The sequence below is a fragment of the Dromiciops gliroides genome, chromosome 3 (assembly GCF_019393635.1).
Source record: "Dromiciops gliroides isolate mDroGli1 chromosome 3, mDroGli1.pri, whole genome shotgun sequence".
Taxonomy (NCBI): Eukaryota; Metazoa; Chordata; class Mammalia; order Microbiotheria; family Microbiotheriidae; genus Dromiciops; species Dromiciops gliroides.
In genome coordinates, this window is record NC_057863.1 from 596,329,706 (window position 1) to 596,354,068 (window position 24,363).

The following is a 24,363-nucleotide window of genomic DNA, read 5'->3' on the forward strand; positions in this document are numbered from 1 at the left end:
GGTATGGGGGACAATCAGTCAAAATGCCCAGTCAGGAAACAAGAGTGTCTTGTTTGAGGAACAGTAAAGAGGCCAGTATTACTGAATCTCAGGGTACATGGGCTATTGGGGGAGGAGGGGGAGGGGAGAATGATATAAAATATAAGAAAACTGGAAAGGGGCCATATTATAAAAAGTTTTGAATGCCCAACAGAGGATTTTATATTTTATCTTAGAGGGGAAGGTACTGGAGTTTATTGAATTGGAGGTAGGGGTTGAGGAGGGGAGTCTGATAGGGTCAGACTTTTAAACTCAGGCTTTAGGAATATCAATCTGACAGTCAAGTGGAAAATGAACTGGAGTGGGGAAAGACTCTAGAAAGGGAGACTAACAAGAAGATTTTTTGCAATAGTCCAAATGTAAGGTGATGAGGGCCAAGACTACAATATGGTGGTGGTGTCAATGTCAAAAGAGAGAAAGGAGCATAAAAGAAAGATGTTACAAAGGTAGAATCAAGAGAACTTTCCAACAGATTGTTTGGGTGTTGGGGAGAATGAAGAGTGGAGGTAACTGGAAAGATGGTGAGGTGCCCCTCAACAGCAACATGGAGTTGGAGAAGTCAAGCATAAATCCCATTTCTGCTACTTACTACCTGAGTGACCTTGAGCAAGCCACTATCTCTGGGTCTCAGTTTCTTCATCTGTAAAATGGGAGGGTTGGAGGAAATGTCCTTTAAGGGGCCTTCTAACTCTAAATCTATGATCCTATGAAGTATATCTTAATGGCTTTTCAATAAAGTTTCCATATATATATGGGGGGGGGGGCAGGACAATGAGGGTTAAGTGACTTGCCCAGGGTCACACAGCTAGTAAGTCAAGAGTCTGAGGTCACATTTGAATCCAAGGCTGGTGCTTTAATTCAGTCAATGTAATCCAAATAAAAAGGTCAATGTTCTTCCAAATTCCCACCAGTTAATTACAAAAAGAAGCCCTCAAGATCGCCAAATAATAATCTATGTCACTAGGTTCACTGACCAAAACTTTTCCCTAAGTTATGTCCACTGAGTATCACACACTGGGTGTTTTGAGAATTTAACTCAGCGTCCTCAAGCACATATATTTTCCTTTAAATGCAACACTGTCAGAAATTAAGGCAGGCAAAATGGTCTAGAGTTCATCATTTTCTAGAGAGTGTGTGCACAAAAGTCCAATTTCTTTGCCTACAGTGCCATTAGAAGGGATTTTTTGAAGGTTATACTTACTAATAGAGCACAAACTGTGGTAGTTTTCCTAAGTTTTAAAGATTTTAAGGATGGTCTCAGTAAAAGCCAGTCTACTGTTCAAGGACTGAGCTAGCTAAGTATGGCTAAGACAGGGCACTATTTTGGTAATGGTAATCCATTGTCTCTGTTAGGAAGAACAGACCATAAATGGTTAGGCTAAATATTACGTCGGTTCCTCTAAGATGTTAAAAGAATCTAGTGAAGGCTCCCATGGCTGGTAGAACCTTTATGGAGTATTTATGAAAAGACATAGCTAAGGAGGGGTCTTCTAGAAAGGTGGGATTGCATCAGGCACTTATGGCATCAGAGTCTGTTTTAGCAATAAATGAGTAATTCAGTAATTTTCACTTTGGCCAAATCACATCCAGATGTTCCTTCTTCTAACTTATATAGACAGACACATAAGGGAGGAAAGATATCAATCAAAGAATCTTGGGGTTGGAAAAGACTCTGGACTATCTAATTTAGACAAATATACACTGTCCTACTTTTTTAAAATGCAAAAAAAGTGTATGTTTGGAGTTATTACTTTAATTTTTTTTTTACCTTTTCTATGATTACAATGAATAACTATGTTCTTGTATTTCAACGCTTCCACTCTACAGTCTTCAAATTTGTTCTATCTAGGTTTAGGAAAGGGTTACCCAAGACTATGGGCTTGCTCCAATAGCGGGGAAAAAACTACTCGTTGGAAACCATTTGTATTTGATTTAGATAAACTTAAGTATAGTAATGTCAAATGTATGCGCACAGTAATCTTGTGTATGCCTAAGTCCCTCCCTCTTTTCTAAACCCAACTCCCCATATCCTAGAAACCCAGCCCCTTTTGCCCTCCGGAGGCGCCTCATGCTGTGCACAGGGGCATTTTAAATTAAAGTCTCCATTAAACAATGGTTCTGCCGGCAACTGCTCCGGAATCGGGGCCCCCCAGCTTCTGCGGAGGGTGCATCAGGGTGTAGGGAGGGGTGTGGGAGTGGGCGAAGCTACTGGTTGGTGCCTGGAATCAGTGCGTTGCCCCTTTAATTGTGTCCCCGGCCCTCGGGCGTTTCTGTCCAACGCCCACGTCAGCAAATACCTTTTGTTTCTCTCACGTTGGGGCTACTAGTTTAAGGGCGGCAGGAAACGGGATTCCTAGGGGCAATACCCCAGCTCAGCCGCCGGGACTCCCCCCAGTCCATAACCCGCGGTACCCGGTAAGTGGCGGCGCTGGGAGCGGGCAGAAGGCGGGTGGGGCGTCGGGCTTTTCATCCTGCGCTGGCCCAGAAGCGACAGATTGCGGGAGAGGGAGGTGGCGGCGGGGGCTGCCACCGAAGAGGCGGCACGAGCACCCCGGCTCAAGGCAGCCCCGGGAGCGTGGCAGTGGGAGCCCTGCTCTGCTCGGGGCCCGCGCTGCGGGGCGGGGGGGAAGCCTTTGCTCCTTGACGCTCCCGTTGCCGGGGGGCAGAGCCGGCGAGGAGCCGGGCACAGGGGCGGACGGGCGGGCGCCATTTGCAGCCCTGGGCGCAGCAGCGGCGACTCCGAGGGGCTGGAAATGGCCACAGAGCCAGGAAGGGGAGCTGGAGACGAGGGCGATGTTCTGGCGACGAGGTGGCCGAGAGGCTCAGTCCCTGTCGCGGGGCTGTAGGGAGGCGCTGGAGCGGAGCGGCTCCCGCAGCGCCCCCAGGGGCGCCCCCTCCCCTATCGTCGGGGTTGAGGGCGCAGCTCGGCTCCCTCTCAGGCGGGGCGGAGAGCCGCGGTCAGCCGCGCGGACAATAGCTGGCTCCCGGCCTCCCCAGCCCCTGCGGGCGCCCCGCTTCGTGCCCGCCTGCCCGCACGCCCGCCAGTCAGCCCGCCCTGACAGCTGCCGCCGCGCCCGTCTCGCCCTGCCCCGCCCCGTCGCGCCCAGTCCCGGCTTGCCACCACTGGAGGCGGGGGTAGGGAAGAGGCGGGAAGAGTTGAGAAGCCTGCTGGCGTCGCCGCCCTTCCCAGAGCTGTGCGGTGGAGGGTGCCGGGCGGGTCTGGAACCGTCGGGCGTCCCCAGATACGGAAAGGTCGGCGAGCGTCTGCTCTGCACTGGCTGCACCGCTGAGTGACAGTGGGGACTGACCAATGGGGCGGCGCCCGACGGAGCCCGGTTCGGTAGCGCTAGAGAGTTCCGAGGGCCCCGCGAAGCTCCTGCTGGCTCTCTGGGCGCTGCGGCGAGGAGAGATTTACCAGCACACCACCGCTAGCTGGTAGGTGATGCGCGGCGGAGCTCCAGAACCCACTGAAGTCGCCGCGCGAAAGCCCCGCTGAGACCTGACCGCAGCCCTACTACAGTTCTATGGGGACTGGAACACAAATTTAGAGCTGGAAGGGACCTCTGAGACAAGCTAGTCCAATCCCCTCATTTTTCAGATGAGGAAACTGACACCCTGGGAGGTGATGAGGCTCACCCAAGGTCACATGCATTAGATGAAATGAACCCAGGTCCTTGATATTAGATTAATTTTATTTGTCTTAATTATTACCAAATCAAGTACACGGAGGATATCTAGTTAAAGCCTGTCTTTAGCAAATCTATTAGAGTTTTATTTTCATCCTGTATTATTTTTACAGATGTTTGCAAAAACAATCAGGGGCTGTGACTTGGAGAAAAACATCAGAATAATGAGTACAATTTAAACACCACTAAATGGGGTCTTTAAAAAAAAAAACCCAACAAACCCTACAGCACAAATATCCCAGTGTTTTACATAGAAGTCTTTAAAAGACCAGATTCTCATAAAAAGTTTGTAAACACGTTATCCTCAGGATTCATGATACCCCAGATGAAGTAGCAGAGCCCTAGAGAGCAAAACTAAAACCTCATTCCCAGGCCACTGTTCTTTCTAGTATACTTCTCTGCCCTCTGCAGCACATAAGATCTTTCATTGCCCTTGAATGGAGTCCAAAAGGGAACCGCTAGATATCAGGTAGAATTACAGCAAAACTACACTATAAATGTGCTACAATGGGGTGACCGGAGCCCGTGATTTCTGAGGACCACAAGTTCTGTTACTTTTGGCAAATGTAGTGGTATAGGGAATGTGGGAGTTGACCTAGAACCTCCCCCCTCCCCCCTAGCAGTAAAACTTGCTGAGTTCCTTTGAGGGGATGGACCTTAACTAAGCAGCCTAAATCGAAACAATGACATTGTTGAGATTTTTTTTTCTTCATCTTAATTTAAAATGTTTCAGTCACCCCTGAAGCTGATCTCTTTTCTTTCTTTCTTTTTGTGTGAAGCAATTGGGGTTAAGTGACTTGCCCAGGGTCACACAGCTAGTTAAGTGTTAAGTGTCTGAGGTCAAATTGGAACTCAGGTCCTCCTGAATCCAGGGCCGGTGCTCTATCTATCTATCTATCTAGGTGCGCCACCTAGCTGCCCCCCCCATCTCTTTTCAATGAAGAAGAAAATGGGGTCACAAAGAATCGGATGGACTAAAACCATTAAAAGACCGAAAAAGTAGGTCCTCTCAAAAAACAAATTCATACTTAATCGCCAAAAGACGGCAGGACACAAAGTCAGATGATCTGGCATTCGTTTTCTCATCTTGTAAGGTGAGGGGTTTCTTCCAGTAATAACATTCTGTAATTCTGTGACTTAGTAGAAGTGAAATAGGGATTGATGCCGACAAGGAAGTTAATGATACAGAAATAATGGATCTTTCGGATATTGCTGACAAGTCAAAAAACACATATTGACAGTGGAGATTATCTGGTGAGAGAGCTCATTCACTCTTTTAATTTGGTGATTTCACAGAAGGGCAGCATGTAAGCTATGAGGAATTTTTGTTCGAGAAAGCAGAGGTATGAAACATTTGATGCTCATTTGTCACCATAGCACCATAAGTGTTCATAATAATGATCCTGCGTCTTTGCAAAAAGATTAGATTTTGTTCAATAAAATAAGACAGGGAATGTGCAATAATATATTTCAGAAATCCATCAAAAATAATTTAAAAATTTTAGCCCTTGGGGCTTTAACCTTAATTGGCTAGAAAATCTACTCCCCTAAAATATGCATGGATAAGTGAGTTATCACTGTAGGGCCTTTCCAAAGGTTTTCCTTTGGATCCTAAATCTAGGAGGGACCTAAAGGACCTTCTAATTTAAACCCATTCTTTATTCTGCGGATTAGTGATTTGGCCAAGGTCATTCAAACTGTTAAGTCAGGGGAGGTGGGGGTGGGACTAGAATAAAGGTCTTCTCTCTAGAGAACCAGTTGAGGTCACATAACTTTAGACCACAATTTTCTAGAACCCTTATTAATGTATGAATTATTACAGAATTCCAGATACAGATAATATTTAAAATTTTAGCTTTAATGTTTGGAATTATAGGTTCGATATAAAGCCTGCATAATCAACTAAGTTGTAATGAAATCTGTAATAATATTTAATATTCTGAGTAATGCCCTAGTCGAAATAGCGAATTAATGAGGTAACAGTGTAAATCAGAAAATGATAAAAATATCAGACAGGGTGAGTTCTATAATTGTCTAAGTTTGTTAGACTCAGGTCTAATTCTTTTTTTTTTTTATTCTTTTTTTTCTTTTTAGTGAGGCAACTGGGGTTAAGTGACTTGCCCAGAGTCACACAGCTAGTAAGTGTTAAGTGTCTGAGACTGGATTTGAACTCAGGTACTCCTGACTCTGGGGCCAGTGCTCTATCCACTGCGCCATCTAGCTGCCCCCAGGTCTAATTCTAAAAAACTTTCATTATAGGTGTCAAAATATGATGAAACCATTTAAAAATTCTGTTCATGCTTTAGCATTTAGCATTCTGTGAACAAGGGATAAATAGGGGACCACTTTTAAAGCTTTAGAAAGATTAAAATTTTCAACCAACAAAGCCTTTATAGGAACCCACAAAATTAGTAATTCCAATAATATAGTCAACACCACCTCGGTCATACTGTTTAAATACAGTGATGCTTGATTTGTTAGTACCTGCTAAAGCAGAATTTAGCTAGTACTACAATAGATATTTCATTGGTATTACAGAACTGTTCAGGGGATAGACTATATTGAGAAATGAGTTAATTAAAAAAGCCAAAGAATTGTCTGTTTGCCAACCTGTTGCAATGAAAGGCCCTGTGGTCTATGGCATTGCTTGGCAGATCTACCATAAATAGGTCTTTTAATAATATAATATAATATAATATAATATAATATAATATAATATAATATAATATAATATAATATAATATAATATAATATAATATAATATAATATAATATAATATAATATAATATAATATAATATAATATAATATAATATAATATAATATAATATAATATAATATAATATAATATAATATAATATAATATAATATAATATAATATAATATAATATTGAAGTGAATTGCATTTATCTTGTACTTAATGGATATTCTCCAGCCTGCAGAGCTGTTCTAATTGATATCTTTAGTGTTTTTATAGGCTAGTAAGATATATGCCAGTGTTTGCCCCTAAACTTAATCTACTTTTCTCCATCTATCCCACCAGTACTCTCTCTTTTTTTTTTTTTTGGTGAGGCTATTGGGGTTAAGTGACTTGCCCAGGGCCACACAGCTAGTAAGTGTCATGTGTCTGAGGTCACATTTGAACTTGGGTCCTCCTGAATCCTGGGCCACCTAGCTGCCCCTGTGTTATCAATATAGATACTCCCTCTAAAATGCAGAATGCATTGTACCATTGCCTGCTTGTGCTATGCTGCTGTTGTCCAAGTCCTCCATAATTCCACCTTTGAGGGTGCATCCAACATACTTGTGTTCTTCTAACATTGCATAGTTAGCAATGGAATTCCATTCTTTACCCCTATTCTTGGTATATGACACTTTTAAAAATTCCCAGTCATGTTTCTCTGTCATCCTTTATGCCCCTTGGTCCTGTGTGATTCCTCATTTGTAATGTTTTGCAGTCTACCCATGCTCATCCTGTGCCTCTCTTACATCATCATCAGCTTGCCTGTTAGGCATATCAAACATGATGCCCTGTAGATATCTTAAAGTCAACATGTCCAAAATGAAACTCATTACCTTTTCCCCCAAAACCCTACCCCTTTCCAAATTTCAGTATTGCTATTCCATATTATCATTCTCCTAATCTCCCAGCTTTAAAACCTCTGTGTCCTCCTCAACTTCTCACTATCTCTTACCTTCCATATCCAACCTGTGGCTAAGGCCTGTTGATTTTCATGATAACGCTCCCTTCTTTCCTTGATACTGCTACCACCCTAGTGCAGGCCCTCACCTCCTCATGCTTGGACCTCATCCGGTAACTTGTTGGTGAGTGTCCACAAGTCTCTTCCCAGTTCAGTCCATTCATTCTACACTCAGCAGTCAAAGTGATCTTCCAGAAGTATCCGTCCAACTATGTCACCCCCTACTCAATAAACTCCTGGAGCTTCCTAATCATCTCCAAGATGAAATACAAAATCCTGTTTGGCATTAACATTTACTCCCCCACCCCTTTCCAGTCTTCTTATCTTTGTTTTTGGCAGGACAATGAGGGTTAAGTGACTTGCCCAGGGTCACACAGCTAGTAATTGTTAAGTGTCTGAGCCAGATTTGAACTCAGGTCCTCCTGAATCCAGGGCGGGTGCTCTATCTACTGTGCCACCTAGACGCCCCTGTTTTCTAATTTTTTAAACATTTCCCTCTTTGCCCACTTTTGTACTAGCATGAAATATCAACATACACATTGATTTACTTTGCAGCACTTGAGGGGGGTTGGGGGAAACAGTATGGGTTTAACTGACTTTGACCAAGGTCCCACAGCTAGTAAGTGTCTGAGGCCATATTTGAACTCAGGTCCTCCTGACTCCAGAGCTGGTGTTGTCTCTACCGTGCCACTTAACTGCCCCCTTTGCAGCATCTTAACAAGTTTTTTCATAGAACTTTTCTTCATCTGCAACATAGTTGTTGCATAAGCCACATTTTTCATGGTGGTCTTTTTTGTAAATAACTATGAGAATTGAAATATGAGACAACCCAATATCCTATGAAATGGGATAGGCAATAAAACATAACTCAGCCAAATCCTTTATTCTTCTCCTCAAGGAGAGCAAGAGAATTCTTCTGTTTAGTTACAACTTCCTTTTTGTATCCATCTTGATTTATAACGAGACTGTCCAAATTCATATGATTGAGTTCCTCCATGAATATGTCTGCTGATCAAAGATCCCACATTTAGTGTGCTAATGGCTAAGTGAATGTTCCTCTCTAGCTCAATTCCTCCCCCCACCCCAACAAAATAGAAAACTCAATGCAGAGCTATTCTTGTTTCTAGCTTTTCTTAGTGTATTTTTCCTACAGCCAAACAGTATTCTGGACTGCCCTTTCTTACTACTTTTGTTCAGAACATCTGCTGTGTTCTTTACCACAACCACCATTTGGTCTGAATATTTCTCCCCTTTTTTGAGTCCATTATTTCTCAATTTTTGATATCAGTTCAGCTTAGGTTTTATAACTCTGACCAAAGAGCAAATTAATTTTTCTTCTGGTTGGCCAACTGACCAGTCATACAATATTATGTGTAAAAGCTTAGGCTTTTCTTGACTATTTTCCTTACTGTTATAATTATTTATAGTATTAGTGGTAGTGCTTTTCCCACAATCCTGTGACTTAAGTAGTGCAAGTATTGTCTCCATTCCACAAAGGAGAAACTGAGGCCCAGGAAGATTATATGACTTGATAGACCTAGTGAGTACAAGATTTGAGATTTAGGGCTCTGGTCTCCTGGGCTCAAGTTTAATACTCTTCCCACTACATTACCCTATTAGGTTTGTTAATTGCTGGTCAAAAGGATATTTTTTTTCCTTCAGGATTTAATAGTTGAAGTTGCATGATTTCTTACCCCTGGACCTTTTTTTTTTTTAAGGAAAAGAAGGAAACAAGCATTTATTAAACACCTACTATGTGTGAGGCACTGTGCAAAGTGCTTTACAAATATCTTCTCATTTGATCCTCACAACAACCCTGAGAGGTAGGTGTTTTTATTATCCCCTTTTACAATTGAGGAAACAGGTAAGCAAAAGTTAAATTAGTTGCCTAGGGTCTCTTAGCTAGTAAGTGTCTGAGGCTAGGTTTGAACTCAGGTTTTCCAGACTCCAAATCCAGTGCTTTATCCCCAGGATCACTTAACTTCCTCTTGAGACTAGGTCTTCTCAAGCTGAAGTACAGTGGCCACTCATGGCTGGATTCCATTATTGACCAGCATGGGAGCTTTGAGTCTCTTTCTCTAGTCAATAAATATTTATTGAATGAATGACTGTTTTGTTTTGTTTTTGCAGGGCAATGAGGGTTAAGTGACTTGCCCAGGGTCACACAGCTAGTAAGTGTCAAGTGTCTGATGCTGGATTTGAACTCAGGTCCTCCTGAATTCAGGGCCAGTGCTTTATCCACTGTAACACCTAGCTGCCCCTTGAATGAATGCCTGTTAAGCAACTACTATGTGCCTAGCATTATGCTAAACACAGGGGTACAAAAGGACAGTCTCTGCCCTCAAGGAGCTTACAGTCTAATTTGGGAGAGAACAAGTAAACAAATATGTACAAACAAGCTATATACAGAATAAATAGAAAATTTAAAAAGTAAAGCATTAGAATTAAGAGAAGTTGGGAAAGACTTCCTATAGAAAATGGGATTTCGGTTAGGACTTATAGGAAGCCAGGGAAGCCACTAGTCAAGTAGAAAAGGGCACGAGGGTCAGCCAGAAAAAATGCCTGGAACCAAGACATAGAAAACCCTTTTTTTTTTTTTTTGCAGGGCAATTGGGGTTAAGTGACTTGCCCAGGGTCACACAGCTAGTAAGTGTTAAGTGTCTGAGGCCGGATTTGAACTCAGGTACTCCTGAATCCAGGGCCGGTGCTCTATCCACTGCACCACCTAGCTGCCCCAGCCCTTTTTTTTTAACAGCAAGGAGGCCAGTGTTACTGGATCAGAGGTGGGGAGTAGAATGCAAATACTGAAAAGGTATGAGGAGACCAGGTTATGAAGGGTTTTGAACAACAAACAAATGATATTGTATTTGATCCTGGAGGCAATAGGAAGCCAGTGGAGGGGGGAGAGAGAGAGAGAGAGAGTGTGTGTGTGTGTGTGTGTGTGTGTTGGTTAGATTTGTGCTTTAGGAAAATCACTCTTGTGGCTGAATGGATTGAGCAATGAGGGGGAATGTTTGAGAGAGATCATCAAGTTGAAATCAATAGGCCTTGGTAACAGGTTGGATATGGGGAATGAGATAGTAAGGAGTAAAGGGTGAAACTTAGGTTGTAAGTCTGGAGGTCTGAAAGTATTGTGTTGCCCTTTATAGTAATAGGGAAGTTGGGAGGAAAGGGGGGAAGATAATGAATTCAGTTTGGAACATGTTGCATTTAAGATTATCTACTGGAAATCTGTTTCAAGGTATCTGAAAGGCTATTGAAGACATGAGACTGGAGGTCAGCAGAGAGATTGGGGCAGGATAGGTAGATTTAAGAATCATCAGCATAGAGATGGTAATTAAATCCATAGAAGCCAATGAGATCACAAAGTAGTATAGAAGGAGAAGAAAAGAAGGCCTAAGACAGAATCTTCTTGGACATCTATGGTTAGAAGGCCTTATATGGTTGAGGATCCAGCAAAGAAGACTGAGATTAAGTGATCAGATATGTAAAGAGAGAACCAAGACACAGTAGTGTCCCCAAAACCTAGAAAGACAAAAAGGAGAAAGTGATTAACAGTGTCAGAAACTTCAGAGAGGTCAAAGAGAATGAGGAATGACAAAAGACCTTAGATTTAGCAATTAAGAAATTATTGGTAACTAGAGAGAGCAGTTTCAGCAGGATGATAAGGTCAGAAGCCAGATTGTAAAGGGTTAAGAAGAGTGTGAGAGGAAAGATGGCCTTTTTTTTTTTATTTCAGTATTTAGAATTTTATTTTCCCAAATTACATGTAAAATACAAATTTTGACAATTTTTTAAAACTTTGTGTTCCAAATTCTCTTCCGCCCCCTCACCCCCAGAACTTAAGCAATTCAATATAAACTATACATGAGCAGTTATGCAAAACATTTCCACATTAGCCAGGTTGTGAAAGAAAACAGACAAAAACAAAACTTCAGATAAAGGAACTAACAAAAATTATGCTTCAATCTGTATTCAGATACCATCAGTTCTCTTTCTGTAGATGGATTGCATTTTTCATAAGACCTTCATAGTTGTCTTGGATCACTGCATTGCTGAAAATAACCAAGTCATTCACAGCAGATCATTTTATAATATTGCTGTTATTTTGTACATAGTACATTTCACTTTGTATCAGCTCATGTAGGTCTTTCCAGGTTTTTCTGATAGCATCCTGCTCATTTTTTTTATAGTAAACTACATTTATATAGTACTTTAAAGAGAGATTTCCTTACAATAAACCCATGAGGTTGATTATTATAACAACAGTAATAGATAAATTTATATAGTACCTTATACCTGACAGAATTTTCTTCACAATAGCCCAGCAAAGTAAGTACCATACGTTTTGTCATCATCATCACTCCTCACCCATCAGTCCTTATTGTCATTGATCGATCCTGAACATCATCAACCAGTTCCCATCATCAATCACTCCTCATCTTCATGCAGATGGCCTTTTTAAGGAGCTTAGCCACAAAGGTCAGATGAGACAGACACAATGAGGACAGAAAGAGCAAGTGAGAAGTTTTTGTGAGGATGGTGGGGAGATATGGGCATGTTTGTAGGAAGTAAGGAAGGAGCCAGTAGACAAGGAAAGATTGAAGATAAGTGATAGAGTGGAGATGACAGAGAGGGGTAGTGTCATGCTCACCATATTGGTGTCAGATTTAATTTGGACACCTGATCACCATGTTTTACTGCAGTTCAGAAATGAGTTCAACTGAGGTATTAAAACGACAGAATAAAACAAATGTTTATTAATCTATGAAGGATACTCTGCTAGGCACTGAAAGAGATACAAAGTTTACATAAGAAATGGTCCCTGCTGTCAAGGATCTTGCGATCTGTTAGCATAAGACAACAACATAGATTGTTATACGTTATCATAATATATAAAATTATGTGATATATAAAATGTTATGTGAGGGCCAAGAAGAAGACATTACCAATTTGAGGAGCTCAGTCAAAATTTTGTGTAGGAATTGGCATTTGAATTTGTCTTTAAAAGCAGGGAGAGTAGGAATTGAACAAGTGAAAAGGACAAGGAAGGCACACATTCAAGGCATAAAGAACACTTTAAGCAAAGGCACTGAGGAATGAGAGTGAACCATCTGTTAGGGAGGAAAAAACAGTATAGTTTGGCTGGAGTGTCGAATGTGTAGAAAGGTCCAATAAAAGATAATTAGAAAGATAGGTGGAGGACCTTAAATAACAGGCAAAAAAATTTAAACTTTTTTTCTTTTTCTTTTTTTAAAATAACTTTTGGATATGTCTCATTGATAAACATTTATTTTATTTTTAATTTTTTTTCAGGGCAATGAGGGTTAAATGTGACTTGCCCAGTGTCACACAGCTAGTAAGTGTCAAGTGTCTGAGGACGGATTTTTGAACTCAGGTCCTCCTGAATCCAGGGCCGGTGCTTTATCCACTGCACCAACCTAGCTGACCCCTCCCCCCCACCCAAATTTAAACTTTTAATTAGTAGAGCAATAGATAATAATTGTTTCATTCTTTTTTTTTTTACAAAGGAGTAACATAGGATCATCAATGTAAAGCTGAATATCAGAATAAATATCAGAATACAATTCTAGTCCCTTCATTTTACAGCTGTGGAACATGAGATCCAGGGGGGGGGGGGTTAAGTGACTTGTCTAAGGTCACACAGCAAGCATGAGAAAACAGGATTTCAGTCCTTGATAACTCTCCCTTATATCAAACAAATACAGTTAAGCAAAACCAGTACGTTGGGCATGTCTCAAAATGAGTGGACAACTTTCAAGAAGTTTAGTAATCAAGGGGTAGAGCCAAGATGGTGGAGAGATAGGAAGTAATACAGTGAGCATCTCTTCATGAACTACTCCTAACAGATATAGAAACTGTACCAGATTTACTTATCCAGTGCCATACAAATCAGCTCTTTTTGTGGTGGCAAAGAATTGGAAATTGAAGGGATACCAATCAATTGGGGAATGGTTGGACAAGTTGTGGTATATGATTATAATGGAACATTATTGTGCTGTAAGAAGTGACAAGCAGGATTATTTCAGAAAAACCTGGAAAGACTAACATGAACTGATGCTGAGTGAAGTAAGCAGAAAACCAGGAGTCCATCACACACAGCAACAGCAATATTGTAAGATGATCAATTACGGATAACTTAGCTATTCTCACCAATACAGTGATACAAGACAATTTCAAAGGACTCATGATGAAAAATGCTATCCACTTCTAGAGAAAGAAAGAACTGATGGAGTCTGAATGAAGATCAAAACACACTATTTTCATTTTCTTATTTTATTTCACTTATTTTATTCATAGGTGAGGGTTTTTTTTGGTTTATGTTTTCTTTCATAACATGACTAATATGGAAATGTTTTGCAAGATTGCACATTTATAACCTTTATCAAATTCCTTGCCATCTCAAGGAATTTGAGCAAGGGGAAAAAAGGAGGGAAGGGAAAGAATTTGGAAGTCCAAATTAAAAAAAAAAACACGTTAAAAGGGTTTTTTGCATGTAATTGGGTAAAAATAAAATATTAATTTGCAAACAACAACAACAACTACAACAAAGAAAAGACAAGAAATGTACCAAACTAAATCCTGATTGGGAAATGCAAAAAATAAAAAAACTTAATGAAGACTCTTGTCCGTCCCATTTGGCAAAGGGAGATAAACAGGGAGTCTGTGGACACTGGTGTGGAAATTTATTTTGATTTGGGGACCCTACCTTTAGGCTGAGATTAGAAAGCCTTAGGCCCTTGGGGTCTCTTCTGTGTGGGAGGGGCTGAGCCCAAAAGCCCAGTGGGCTGTACAAAATGCCAGGTCAGACAGCTGGGGGGAAAAAGCCCCCAGCTCCCTCCACCCTGAGTGGAGGTATCTCAGAGATGCTGGGCTCTGGCGTAGCCTGTGCTGAGGCACGTGAGGCTTAAGCACCCCGCCCCCCAGCCGCAGCCCTGACTGGCAGATTAGCTTGGTCTGTGGGGGTGCAGGAAGCCCCAAGATTTGAGTGGAGAGAAGAAAAGGTATATATAGACCTGGGAGTTAGATTAGAGGGGAACTGAGCAGGGGGATGAGATGAACAGTAACGCGGGACTAGGAGCAAGGAGGAAAGGCCAGTGGACAAGCTTAGGGGGGCGGAGGAGAGAGGCTGAGAAGGGGTTTGGGCAGACGAGAGACCAGGGACTGAGCAAAGAACTGGAGGCTGCTGATGAGATTAGAAAGGTTGGAGCGCGGCAGACTAGAGACGGGGGACGAACAGTAACGAAGGACTAGGAGCAGGGAAAAGAGAGGCCAAAGGGCAGACAGAAGGTAGGTGAGAGAGAAACACGGGTTCAGCCTTGGCAGTAAGGAGAGGAAAGTTAGAAGCAGGGGGATTTACAAAGTGAAAGGGGCTTGGAGTTAGAATAAAGGACCTGAGTGCCCTGAGGTAGGGCGCGGCTAAGGCCCTTATTGTATTCAAAAGGTTACAGCCCTTATTACAAACCAGGGAAAGTGTAGCATGCCCTGAGGCAAGTGGAGGCTAAGGCCCTTATTGTATTAAAAAAGTTCGAAGTGCAGCAGGTGGGAAAGAGATGCAGTGGAAAGAGACCACAGGAAAGCAGTCAGGTTATACATTTTATTTCCCTGTATTCTTAATTTTCAATAGTATCTCATAAATAAACTCTGCTTTGATTATTTAGTTAAGAGGCTTCTTAATCCTGTGCTTATCAATTTGGGAGTGGAGCAGTATGGTGGAACTTTATAAACGGCCCATGCTGAGTTATTAGCAGTCAGATAGACAGTCAGATAGCCAGACAGTCAAAAGTCCCCAGATCAGTCCTCCACTCAGAAAGATCAGTCCACCAGACAGTTTAGTCCCCCCAAATTAGACTCAGTAAAAATATTTTCACATTTGAATGGCGACTGCGGCAGGACTTACAGCCAAATTATAATTTCTCTAAACCTATCATTTTTCATGTAAATCCAATTATTATAATTTTTCCAGGTTAGTTAGTGAATAATAATTTTTTTTACACTGGAGTGGAGGTCCAGCCAGGAACTTGTTGCCTGTGAAGGACACAGTCCAGCACCCATGGAGAGGCTGTGCTGAAGGGCAGGAGGAGGTCTCAGACCCATAGTGAAGTATCCCTACACCTACACCTGGGCATGGCAATAGAGACAGGTGCCAATTGGCAGTTGCTCACTGCCTATATCTGGGTCATAGGGTAGACTGAAAAGGGGACCTATGGAAAGGTAAAAGTTCAGAAGCTAGCAGCAGTGCTCTGGCTCAGACCTCAGGAACAAAGCAGGTCTTACTTCTAACATCTAGCCCAGCCTGCAAAGGAATAACCAGGGTAGGAATCCCATTCTAAAGGGAAGCCTACAATTCTACTACTGAGTAAACAGGGCTTTCTAACTGCCTGATAGGCAGGCACAGAGTCCAGCAGCACTCCACTCTTCTTCAGATGCAAAAGCAGGTCAAGAACTTGCAAAGCTCAGACCAAGGGGACAGCAATCAGATGTTGCCCTGGATCAGACCACTTTGAGAGCACTAAAAGCTTACAGGTCCCCACCATGTTCCTGACATACTCCAATACACAACATTTAGTACCCCAAGAAAGCATCAACAGGATCAGCCCAGACTGTTTCTCCAAAAGTGTAGCAAAACCCAGCCTTAACATGAAGTCTGAAGTCAGAAATTAGATTGGAAGAATGAACAAACAAAAAAAGAAGCACTTGATAATGAGCTGTTATGGTGGCAGGAATGCTCAAGACACAAACAGAAGACAACGACTTTAAAACATTTAAAAGCATTGCTTGTAAATCAGAAAAAAAACCAACCACCACATCTTAGGCTCAACTGAAGCCTCACAGATTCAAGTATCATTCTTTGAAGAGATGAAATAAGGGTGTTTTTTTTTTAAGTTTAAAAAATTTTTATAAATGAAATGAGAATGCTACAGGGGGAAAATGGAAAAGAAATGAGTGCTATAGAAGAAAGAATTGTAAAAGGAATGAATACTTCTGTATAAGAAGTAAAAACTTTTAAATTATTGTGCTAAACTGTGTTTTCTAAAATTATCGATTGCTATTTCTATATTAATAAATATCATATATACCAGTAAAAGATTGACCTCATGGCAGCAGAAGCAGGAGAAAAGTCCCAGAATACCCATGCTATCTCTCAGAGATATAGCACGTGGTCTCAAGGAGAGTTCAGAAGACCTGTAAAACCTACACTGTCCTAAGAGGAAGAACATGCACCAAGAGGAGAGAGGAGAGGCCACAACCGGAGGAGGAGGAGGCACCACAGCCAGAGCCACCTGCCTGTGGGGAGTCGGAGCCATCACTGCTGCCTGAGAGACCCACCCCACCCATTCGACCGCCCCCCTTACCCCATTCACAATGCAGCCTGCTTCGGCAAAGTGGTATTATCAAAGGGACTATGTCTTTAATGAATTTTGTGTTGAAGACAGTAAAGATGTTAATGTAAATTTTGAAAAGTCCAAACTTACTTTCAGTTGTCTTGGAGGAAGTGATAATTTTAAACATTTAAATGAAATTGACCTTTTTCAGTATATTGATCCAAATGACTCCAAGCATAAAAGAACAGACAGATCAATCTTGTGTTGTTTAGGGAAAGGAGAATTGGGACAGTCATGGCCAAGGTTAACAAAAGAAAGGGCAAAGCTCAATTGGCTTAGTGTGGACTTCAGTAATTGGGAAGATGATTCTAATGAAGACATGTCCAATTTTGATCACTTCTCTGAGATGAAGAACTGGACTTTTCTGGAATGGGAGGAGAAAGGATTGAAACTGATCTTCTCCCAAGAAATTCATTATTAGTAAATATTTTCTCACAAAACCTTGCCCAAGGAATAAACTCCACGTAAATCAGAATAGACCAATTAGAAGCCAGTGACTCAATGGAACAAGAAATATTCAAACAATCAAAAGGGTGAAAAAAAAGTAAGATCTCATAGCAAAAACAACTGAACTAAAAAGCAGATCAAAGAATTTTAAAATTTAAGAATCATTGAACTGAATGCAATTCTGGAAAGAAGCTATTAAACCATATAATGAACCATACTACTGCTAGTTCTATACCACAAAGAGATCAGAGAAAGAGGAAAAAAGGACCATTTGTACAAAAATATTCATAGCAGCTCATTTTATGGTGGCAAAGAATTGGAAACTGAGGGGATGCCCATCAATTGGGGAATGGCTAAACAAGTTATGGTATATGAATGTGATGGAATAAAATTATGCTGTAAGAAATGATTAAGTAGATGGTTTCAGAAAAGCCGGGGGGGGGGGGGGCCGATAGGTGGCACAGTGGATAAAGTACTGGCCCTGGATTCAGGAGTACCTGAGTTCAAATCCAGCCTCAGACACTTGACACTTACTAGCTGTGTGACCCTGGGAAAGTCACTTAATCCCCATTGCCCCACCCAAAAACCCCCCCAAAAAAACAAAAACAGAAAAACCTGGGAAGACTTGTATTTGAAGTGATCCAAAATGAAGTGAACATAACAGGAACAATTCATATAGTAATGACAATATCGTAAAAAAAAAAAATCAACTTTGAAAGTCTTTAACAACTCTGTTCAACATAGTGACAAACCTCAAATCCAAAGGACTCATGAAGAAACATGCTATCCACCTTCAGATAGAGAACTGATGGACTCAAAGAGCAGACTGGAAGCATATTTTCTTCTTTTTTGTTTTTTTGTTTTTATTTTTTTGGGGGGGTGGTTTTATGGCTAAAATGGACATTATCTCTCTCTATATATCTATGCATATTTGTAATAGGTTTTATTTTTCATGTTTTCTCATGAGAAGTTAATTTTATTTCCCCATACACTCAAGGGTGTCAGGCAATACTAAAAATATGGAATGCTTCACGAATTTGCGTGTTATCCTTGTGCAGGGGCCATGCTGATCTTCTCTGTATTTCAATTTTAGTATATGTGCTGCTGAAGCGAGCACTCATGTCTTCTCAATTGGTGGGAAAGATGTGTGGGAGGGAGAGAATTCGGAACTGAAAAATAAAGAACAAGTAAAATAAAACCATTCCTGTCTCCTTACTAAGCCAAAAAACAATGAACTATCTGAACACCATGACCAAAAAAAGAGCCTACATAGCATATTTTAAAAAATCTTTAAATCAAACTGCCCAGCTCTCCTCTAATAAGAAACCAGAGGGCAAAATGGAAAAAGAAAGAATCCATGGTCACCTCCCAAAAGCTGTTTTTGAAGTGGCAAAGAATGGGATTTGGAGAGTGTGCCCATCAATTGGGGAATGGCTGAACAAATGATAGTATATAAATATGAAGGAATACTATGGTGCTGAACTTTTATCAGCATAATGACTAGGATTCCAGAGAACTATTAAAGAAATGTGCCATCTACCTACTGGTAGAGAACCAGATCAAAAACTTTCACAAACATGTTGGAGAATTCTTTTATTTATTTATTTTTTTGTGGGGGCAATGAGGGTTAAGTGACTTTGCCCAGGGTCACACAGCTAGTAAGTGTCAAGTATCTGAGGCTGGATTTGAACTCAGATCTTCCTGAATCCAGGGCTGGTGCTTTATCCACTGTGCTACCTAGTTGCCCGTTGGAGAATTCTTAATCAAATAATGGTGATCACAAGAGACTAAAGAATTTAAATGTTTAGAAGAAATATATACGTCAAATTTTATTTCTGAAATGGGTCTGATATCTAAGGTGTTTAAGACCAAGAGCCAATCTCCAAGGGAGAAGAATCGTAAACTATTAACAACTATATGAAAGACTGCTCTAAATCACTATTAAGAGAAATAAAAATCAAAAGAACTTCTAAGTTTGATCTCACACTCAGAAAATTGTCATGGGTGACAAAAGATAAAAATGCTCCACGCTGGAAGGGCTATAAGAAGACAGGAATGCTAATATATTGTTGGTGGAGCCATGAATTAGTCCTGCCATTCTGGAAAACAATTTGCAATTATGTTACTAAAATGTCACCGAAGTGTGCCTGTTGAACTACGGTGTTAGGCATATAATCCCCCACTCTCCCAAACCATATCTCCCATACTTCTGTTTTTGTTTTTGTTTTGTTTTTTTGTGAGGCAATTGGGGTTAAGTGACTTGCCCAGGGTCACACAGCTAGTAAGTGTTAAGTGTCTGAGGCCGGATTTGAACTCAGGTACTCCTGACTCCAGGGCCGGTGCTTTATCCACTGCGCCACCTAGCCGCCCCCCCATACTTCTGAATAGATCTTTGATCCACAAAAAAATATTAGTAGTGTAAGGGCCTAAAATTCTAGCTGTGATATCTAAAATCTAATGAGTGGTTGCCTTAAATTAGAAGCTTTAGCAAGAGTTTAGCCTTTTAAGTATTTATTAAAGCACATTAGTAGTTAGTGAAGAGGGGCAGCTAGGTGGCACAGTGGATAAAGCACTAGCCTTGGATTCAGGAGGACCTGAGTTCAAATCCGGTCTCAGACACTTGACACTTACTAGCTGTGTGACCCTGAGCAAGTCACTTAACCCTCATTGCCCCGCCAAAAACAAACCAAAAAACCCCCAGTAAAATGAAGAAGTTAGTGAAGAGAGATAGATATTGAGAACAGATTCCTTATTAGCATGGGAAATCCTAAGTTTAGATCTATTCGGTATAGCCAGAGAGAAAAAAACCTTCCTTTCCTAGCAGCCTATGTGAAGTCCCCTACTATGCCAGAGTCCGGAAATGAAAGGACCTTGCTTCTAAGGGGCTTCTCCCAGAAGCCTGTGAAACTGGAAATAGGGCCGTCCACACACACAGTTCCGAGCTAATTGGCTGATAGCACTGATTGACAAGACCCATGGGCGGCAGACATCACTTCTGGATGCCAGAGTCACATGGTGTCTTTTCAGGCCAGAACTCACAATGTCCCTCCCAGTAGGGGGTGTCATTCCAATTCTCACAGTAGCGGCACTTTTTGTAGTAGCAAAGAACTGGAAATATATACCTATTAACTGAGAAATAGAAAAAGAAATTATGGTATATAAATATGATGGGATATTATTGCTCTGTGAGAAATAATGAATAGAAATTTGTTATAGAAGACTTATATTGAATAGAAGCAGATTGAAGTAAGCAGGACCAGCAGAACAACATACATAACTTCAACAGTGTATAAATGGAAAACAAAAAATGAATACTTTTTAGTTAAAATGACCAAGCTTGGCTCCAGAGAAGAGTTAAGACATTCACCTTCCTTTATTTGCAGAAGTTGGCTACTATAGTTATAAAATGTTGCATTTCCTGGCAGGTATAGTTAATGTGTTTAACTTGATGTGTTTGTTGTTGTTTTGGCTTAACTGTTCCCCCCACCCCTTTTAATTTTTTTTTTTCTGTTATAAGCTCACTGGGGGGAGGGGGGAAGGGAGATGGAAATGAATATTCTGAAAATATATCAATAAAAATTCAATATGGAATTGGAAGCAATTTGGAATTATGTTACTAAAATGTCACCAAAGTGTGCCTGTTGAACTACGGTGTTAGGCGTATAATCCCCCACTCTCCCAAACCATATCTCCCATACTTCTGAATAGATCAAAGACAGAAAGGTCTTTGATACACAAAAAATGAATGCAAAAGTATTTTGGTAGAGGGTCCTTGGCCTGGCTAAATGATATGACTATGACATGTGACTTTTCACAGAAAAATTAAACAAACTTCATGACTGATAGATTTTTCATTTCCACTTTAAAAAGATACCTGCTAGTTTTAATATTTTAAATATTTTTCTCAGCACCTGTATCATTTGTTGTTAAAGCACATTGAAAGTACTTATATTTTCTCTTTACAGGAAGTACATGATAATCAAAATTGACAGATCTGGACACCCCTGTTTTGAATCTATTTCGCTTAACTAGTTTTTCAGGAGCAGTCTCATTAATTACAGGTATGATTCTGTGTAATATTGATTCTAGAGCTACTTCAATGTATCAAAAACTGTCAGATTTGTGTAATGATAAGTCAGAGCATATATTCATTACTTAAAGATTCACTTTATGAAATCTTCAATGCATGGGACATGTTGGCCAGGTCAACCAATAAATGGTTTTGTTCCTTTGATATTCCCCTAGTTTGTTAACTTGCTATTGCATTTCTTATCATTGTCTCTTTTCTTACACTCAGAACACTGACTTTGTTTTTCACTATTGAGACTCCTACCCTCTTTTCTTGAAATTCTTTTCCTTGTTCAGAATTTCAGAATCTGAAGGAACCTCTGTTCATTCAGTCCAACCCTTACCTAATCATAAATTCTTTTTTACAACATCCCCTAATAAGATGGTCATCTAGTATTTATTATCTACTTTTCCAGTTTTTCTCCTATATTTCTTGCAACTCTCTTCATCTTTATATCTTTCTATCCCTTACACATGGACTCTTAGCATAATTTTTAGCTCTTCCCATGGTACTGTCTCTATCTATTGAGGACACATCTACTTCCAGCCCCCAAGCTGTATGTAAATGACTTTAGAAACTCTCTCTTCAGCTTTTGTGTCTATTCCTACATTTCAAAACCACCTACTGAACACTTCTACTTGGATAATGTCATTGCTTCAAATTAAATTTAACATGTCTAAAACTGATATCCCCCCAAAAGCCAATATCTTTCCTTGACTTCCCAATGCCTGTTGATGATGCCACCAGTCACCTAGTCTCACAACTTCAAAATCATTTTAGTCTCTTCCAATTTCACATCAGTCAAATCCTTCCAATTTATTCGTTGTATTTCTCTCATCTCTCCCTTCCAATCAATTCACCCTTATTGCCATTTTAGCAGCATTATTAAAATCAGCTAAGTTATCTTCATGTTTCCATCATTTCTCTTATTCAATCAATCATCATCTTAATCTTCCTAAAACATTTCAAAATTAGAAAATTTCAGGCTTTGAAGGAAACAAAAAAATCATCTATTCTAACTTGTAAATGAACAGAAATTCTCTTTAAAATACACCATAGTATTCCTCCATAACATGGAACCTATACTTTAAGATGTACCTAGTATCTTATATCATTTCACTTTTGGATAGGTCTAATTGTTAGGAAGCTTTTCTTTACATCAGATAGACAGCTGCCTCTTTGCAACTTCAACCTATTATTTGTGATGTATAAAATCTAAATGTGTGGTTGCCTTAAATTAGAAGCTTTAGCACCAGTCTTTGGGCATTAAGCATTTATTAAAGCATATCAGGAATTCATGTGAAGTTCAGAAAGTTAAGAAAAGACCTATCTAGCCTAGAGTTCCGGGCTGGTCTGGTTCTTTCTCAAGCCCTCCACCATGAGCCTGCTTCAACCATGAACTCTTCTCAAACTGAGTGTGGAAGCTTTTTATAGGTCTGGAGCAGAGGTGGCCTTTACACACTTCTTCAAGCTGATTGGTTAACATCATCCAAATCTATTGGTTCACTGGACTTGAAGGTGGTCTCAAGTTGAGTTCAAAGTCCTTAGCTTTTGAGAACAATACCTTCTTAAGGGCTAGTCAGGTGTGGTTACAATCTAATTAACTTGAAGTAGGCTAATCAGCAAAGTCAATCACTCTCACTTAATTCAGTCAGTTTAGATTAATCTCCAGGTGGGCCTTTGAATATCTGCCAAATCCCATTATTTTCTCACATATTCCTAGCTCTAGCATCTGGGACAAAGTAATACATGTATAATCCTTCTTACATATGGCAGCTCTTCCAGATTCTGTACACCATCATGTTCTTCTCCCTCTCCTTACCAAGTCTTCTCTACTTTAGGATAAACATCCATCAGTTTCTTCAACTGAACTTCATATGGCATGGTTTCCAGCCCCTTCACCATTCTCCTTTATGCTCTTAGCCTGTCTGTGTCATTCCTAAATGTGGTACCCAGAGCTGAACGGAGTAATTGAGATGTGGTCTAATCATGGCAGAGTACAGAAGGATTGTAGTCACCCTAAATCTGGCAATTGTGTTTTTTAATGCAGCCTAAGATTGTTTTAGTGGCTTTGTCTGCCATTTCACATTGTTGATTGAAACCAAGCTTGCAGTCCACTAAATACCCTCAGATTCTTTTTCACATCAGTATTGTCCAGCTAAATCTCCCCTATCTTTTATGTAGGAGTTGATTTTTAAAAATCCAAGTGTAGGGGGGCAGCTAGGTGGCGCAGTGGATAGAGTACCGGCCCTGGAGTCAGGAGTACCTGAGTTCAAATCCGGCCTCAGACACTTGACACTTACTAGTTGTATGACCCTGGGCAAGTCACTTAACCCCAATTACCTCACTTAAAAAAAAAGAAAGAAAGAAAGAAAGAAAAAAAAATCCAAGTGTAGGACTTTAGACTTATCCCTACTGAATTCCATCTTAACATATTTGACCTGCACCATTCTTGCCTGTCAAGGTTTTACCTGTCATCCATTAACTATCTGTTCCAGCTTTATATTGAGTTTAATAAATCTATTTGTTATCCTTTTTTGATACTTGTACTTATATTTGTGCTTACAAAACTTATTTGATAAACATAGATATGATAAATGTACCTTCATCAAAATCATTGACAAAAAAATGTTAAATAGTACAGGGCCAAGGACATGATCCTTGAGGTATTCCATTGGAGATCTCTGTAAAAATTGATATTGATATTCAATAATGGCCATCTCTAACTATATTGTCATCCATCCCATGTCTCCATCGAGTTCAAAATAATAAGAAAAGTCAATGTTGTTTTCCAGATCTACTTCTCTAGTAATTCTGGCAGTAAGAGGAAATATGGTTAGCCTGTATGACATAATCTTGATGGAACCAAGTTGATTCTTAGTATGCTTACCTTTCTGAATGCTCAGAAACTACCCATTTAAAACAAATTGTTTTTAGAATTTTGATAAGTCAAGATTACCAATTTATAGTTGTAGATCCCATCCACTTCCTTATTTTGAAAATTGGGATATTTCCT

General features: G+C 40.3%; 1 protein-coding gene and 1 non-coding gene across 4 annotated transcripts in view; one reads left to right on the plus strand and one right to left on the minus strand.

Moving 5' to 3' along the window:
• The first annotated feature begins 2,171 nt into the window (after positions 1–2,171).
• Positions 2,172–24,363, plus strand: part of ZBTB8A (zinc finger and BTB domain containing 8A) — a 39,141-nt gene continuing 16,949 nt past the window's right edge. For all 3 annotated transcript variants that reach the window (XR_006355452.1, XM_043990537.1, XM_043990535.1), the window contains exons 1-2: positions 2,172–2,454; positions 21,244–21,339. The gene's annotated coding sequence lies outside the window, so the exon portion shown is untranslated. The remainder of the gene's footprint in view (positions 2,455–21,243; positions 21,340–24,363) is intronic.
• LOC122752144 lies at positions 18,292–18,395 on the minus strand. Its single transcript, XR_006355941.1, has one exon. It is a non-coding gene; the product is annotated as a U6 spliceosomal RNA (small nuclear RNA).